The 4,589-nt window shown below is 38.0% G+C and overlaps 1 pseudogene; it reads left to right on the top strand.

Annotated features, from left to right (window-relative positions):
- Positions 1-2,359: 2,359 nt before the first annotated feature.
- On the top strand, positions 2,360-2,956 carry LOC101564857 (annotated as a pseudogene).
- Positions 2,957-4,589: the final 1,633 nt, after the last annotated feature.

The following is a 4,589-nucleotide window of genomic DNA, read 5'->3' as shown; positions in this document are numbered from 1 at the left end:
CTGCCAAGGTCAGTCAAATCCCCTCAGGATTTATCCTGAATCCCTGTACCGCAGTTTGTAGATCCTTTGTCAGTGTCAGCCTTGTGGATGAGTCATGGCCATTGCTTGACAAGTTTGCTCTCTGTGAAAGCCTGAGAGAATGTTTTCTGTCCATTTGACTCTCCTTAGGCACACTCTACATCATTGATCACTTTCCTCTGTGGCCCCATAATCTCCTTGATCAGAAAATTTGGGATACAACTGAGTTATAGGATGTTATAGTACAGGTTCTCCTATGTCCTGAGTCCTCACTGACTTTGAGAGATATTTGTGAGTATTGGTTTGATTACTGCCTCTAGGTATCTTGAGTATGCTAAATATGCTAAGTGTGTATGATACAAGATACTTAGTTTTATAGTGACTCCAGTTTAGACCAGTAAGTGTCCCTTAGCATCTCCTTTCACAATGATAGCTTTCACTGTGGATGATACAATTGTTAATAGTCACAGGGGATTTTAGAATTAGAATCTCTTCTAATTACTCATTTGTTATATTCTGTAGTATATACACAAAGCCCTAAAATACCATTAATACAGTGGCCTGGACTATGATTACTAAAAATACAGGTTTTATTTTGTATATGTTTGTCCAATCTTCATTTTTTGAGATTGTTCTTTTTGATGTAGGCATTCATTGTAAAATTCCCTCTTACGAGTACTTTTGTTATATCTCATAACTTTTGGTATGTTGTATTTTCATTTTTCATTTCATGATTGAGACTCAATTGAAGATTTTTGAACTTTTTGTAACTGGATATATTTTCTCAGGTTTATGACATTTTCTTTTCTTTTTGATATTGAGGATTGAATTTCAGGCTTGGCACTGAGATATATCCACAGTGAACCCCCTCCCTTTTTTGAGTCAGGGTCTTGCTAAGTCACTGAGTTAACAAGGGTGGGTTTAAACATGTGACCCTCCTGTCTTAACCTCTGAAAGCACTGGGATACAGATATATGCCGTCATGCCTGGTTTTGTGATTTTTTTAAAAAATAAACTTTTTCTCTGCTCCTTTTGAAATTCCAATATTGCATATTTTGATTTATTTAAAGATGTGCTATAGTTTTTATAAGCTTTCTTGGCTCTTTCTGTGACTAGCTACTTTCAAATAACCTTTCTTCAGTATCACTGATTCTTCTGCTAGATTGGGTATGCTATTGAAGTTCTTTATAGAATTTTTTTTTCTTAATAGAATTCTTCAGTAAGTCATTGTGTTCTTTAGCTTCAAATTTTATTTATTTATTATTTTTTGGTACTATTAGAGATTGAATCCAAGGCTTTTTCACTGGGCTATGTCCCTAGTCTCCTTTTTAAAAATCTTTGTTTTAAATTTTGAGACAGAGTCTCATTAAGGAACTAACTTACCTGAGCTGGGCTCTAATTTGCAATCCTCCTGCTTCAGCTTCCCAGGGTGTTGGGACTATAAGTATGTGCCACCATGCCTGGATCTATTTATTTTTGAGATGAAGTTTCACTGTGTTCCTTGGCTTGTGTCAAATTCATGGATTCAAATTTGCCTCAGCTTCCCAAGTAGCTGAGCTATAGTCATACCCTGCTGCATGGCCTGCTGCTGTTGCTCATGGTAGTTCTTCTTTCCTTCCTCTTCCTCATTCTCCTTCTTCAATTTACTATCTCTTTATTGAACTACTCATTTGCTTCCTTGACTTCATTTAGTTGTGTATATAGTTGTGCTTGACTGGGTTTTTTGTTTTTGAGACAGGGTCTTACTGTGTATTCCAAACTGGGCTTGAACTCATGATGTTTCCTCAGACTTAGGGTGGTACCTTTGGTTTCACTTTCCAAGTTCTGGGAACATAGGATATACCACTACACCCTTCTACTGAGCTTTTAAGACAGTTATTTTAACTTCTTCACCACATAAATGTAAATATCCTTTTACATTTTTAAACTCAATTTTTAAAATTAAAAATAGTTTTCTTGTGAACTAGAGATCAAAGCAGAACTTTGTGCATACTGAGCACATATTGAAACCAAATTGTCATCATTTATTTTTAAAATTTATTTTATGGTTTTTTTTAAGGAGAGTACAAATTAGAATTAAAACAGAAAAATTATGTGACACAGAATTTCATGTACAAAGTAATATGAATTTCACAGTATTTGTTGTAATGTAGTGAATATTACCAGGTATATGCATGCAAAATTGGAAGAAGGACGATAAAAAGAAATGTATAAGAAATTTAGAAAAGTACAAAGAATTGAAAAAAAGACAAAACAAATTAAAGCATTGACTACTTCTTTCCATAGACCAGCAGAAATGCACAGTATAGTTGTCCAAATTATCCTGCTCTCTCTACCAAAGATGGTGGAGGGGTAGGTCCTGGTGCTGGATGGCTGAGGCCATCTCCTGGGGTGCCTAGCAGATACTGCTAGGCTGCATGGTGGTGGTTGTGCACTGTGAGGGTATCAACGTTTCTGGCAACTTCTACAGAAACAAGTTGTCCTTGGCCTTCCTCCACAAGTGGATGAATACCAACCCATCCCGCGGTTCCTACCACTTCTGGATCCCCAGCCATATCTTCTGGCGGACTGTGCGAGGGATGCTGCCCCATAAGACCAAGCGAGGGCAGGCTGCCCTGGACCACCTCAAGGTGTTTGATGGGATCCCACCACCCTATGACAAGAAAAAGTGGGTGGTGGTTCCTGCTGCCCTGCCCTCAAGGTTGTGTGCCTGAGGTCAATGAGGAAATTTGCCTACCTGGGCTGCCCGGCTCATGAGGTTGGCTGGAAGTACCAGGTAGTGACAGCCACTCGAGAGGAGAAGAGGAAGGAGAAGGACAAGATCCATTACAGGAAGAAGAAGTAGATCATGAGGCTATGGAATCAGGCTGAGAAGAATGTGGAAAAGAAAATCAGCAAGTTCACAGAGGTCCTCAAGAACCATGGACTTCTGATCTGAGCCCGATAAAAGACTGTTGCTGCCTCAAAACAACAACAACAACAACAACAACAAACTATCCTGCTTACATACAGATGAATGTCTTTTCCCCCACTCCCCCTCTTGTGTTTCTCCTCAGCTCAGTAACTCTTTCCTTTTGAATGAGTTCATTCTCCTTTCCCAGTGTCTATTGGACCCTTCAGATTCCATTTTCTCTTTTAAGTTCTCACACTAAGGAGACAGTATGATGTTTGTACATGCAGGTCTGATTTATTTCACTTAAGAGTATGTTCTCTAGTTGCATCCATTTACCGTCAAAAGACTTAAATTTATCTTGTTTTATAGCTGAATAATACTCCACTGTGTAAAAAATACCACATCTTGCTTATGCATTCTTTCACTTGATGGGCATCTGGGTTGTTTCCAGGATTTAGCTATGACAAGTTGCGCTGCTATAAATATGAGTGCACATATATTTCTGTGGTATGAAGTTTTTGGTCCTTTGGGAAAATACTCAGGATGGGAATATCTGGCTTGAGTGGGATTTCCAATCCTAGCTTTTTAAGGAATCTCTACACTGATTTCCATAGTAGTTGTACCAGTCTGCATTCCCACCAACAGTGGAAAAGAGTTCCTTTTTCTCTACAGCCCCTTCAGCATTTGTTATTGGCTGATTTCTTGATGTTAGCTATTCTTTCTGGGGTGAGATGGAATCTTGGTGTTGTTTTAATTTGCATTTCTCGAATGATCAGTGATGTTGAGTATTTTTTCATAAATTTACCGCCATTTGTATTTCTTCCTCTGAGAAATATACATTCATCTCAGATGCCCAGTTTTGGATTGGGCCTTTGAATTTGGGGAGCCTGAGTTTTAAAACATTCTTTATATATTCTAGATGGAAGGCCTTTGTTGGAGGGACAGTTGGCTATAATTTTTTTTTTCAGTTTGTGGGTTTTCCTTTTTTTTTTTTCTTTTTTTTTTTCAGTGCCAGGGATCAAATTTGGGACGTTGTGCATGCCCAGCAGGCACTTATGCCACTGCTCTGTGTTTCCAGCCCTATGGGTTTTCTTTTTACTCTGTTGGAGATTTGTTTTGAAGTAAAGAAGCTTTTCCATAAGATGAGATCCCAGTTGTTGATTCTTTAAAGTATTTCCTGTGTAGTATTTTTTTTTTTTTGTTGTTGTTGTTCCATGCAGTTTGGTTTTTGTTCATGAGCTCTCTACCTACTCTTATGTCCTTAAGGCTTCTACCTACATTTTCCTCTGGAAGATTTAGTGTTTCTGTTTTAATATTTAAGTCTTTGATCCATTTTGGCAATAGTTTTGTGCATGGTGATAGGCATGTGTCTAGTTTTAGCCTTCAGCATGTGGAAAGTCAGTTTTTCCAGCACCATTTATTAAAGAGGCTATCTTCCAGTGAGCATGTTTGGGCCCTTTATCAAAGATAAGGTGGCTGAGTGTGTTTGTAATTGTGTCTGCTTCTTCTAATCAGTTCCATTGATCCTCAGTTCTGTCTCGATGCCAGTACCATGCAGATTTTTTTTTCAAAGTTTTATTAATAAACAGATAGCAATGAGACAGTTTCAAATCAAATCGGAAGTACAGTTTCAACAAATAATACACTGCATATATTCTTCTTAGTGGTTAATTGCTGT

This window comes from Octodon degus, unplaced genomic scaffold, assembly GCF_000260255.1.
Source record: "Octodon degus isolate 3935 unplaced genomic scaffold, OctDeg1.0 scaffold00071, whole genome shotgun sequence".
NCBI classification, from domain to species: Eukaryota; Metazoa; Chordata; class Mammalia; order Rodentia; family Octodontidae; genus Octodon; species Octodon degus.
The sequence above is the reverse complement of the archived record's forward strand: the minus strand, read 5'-3'. Positions and strand labels throughout refer to the sequence as shown.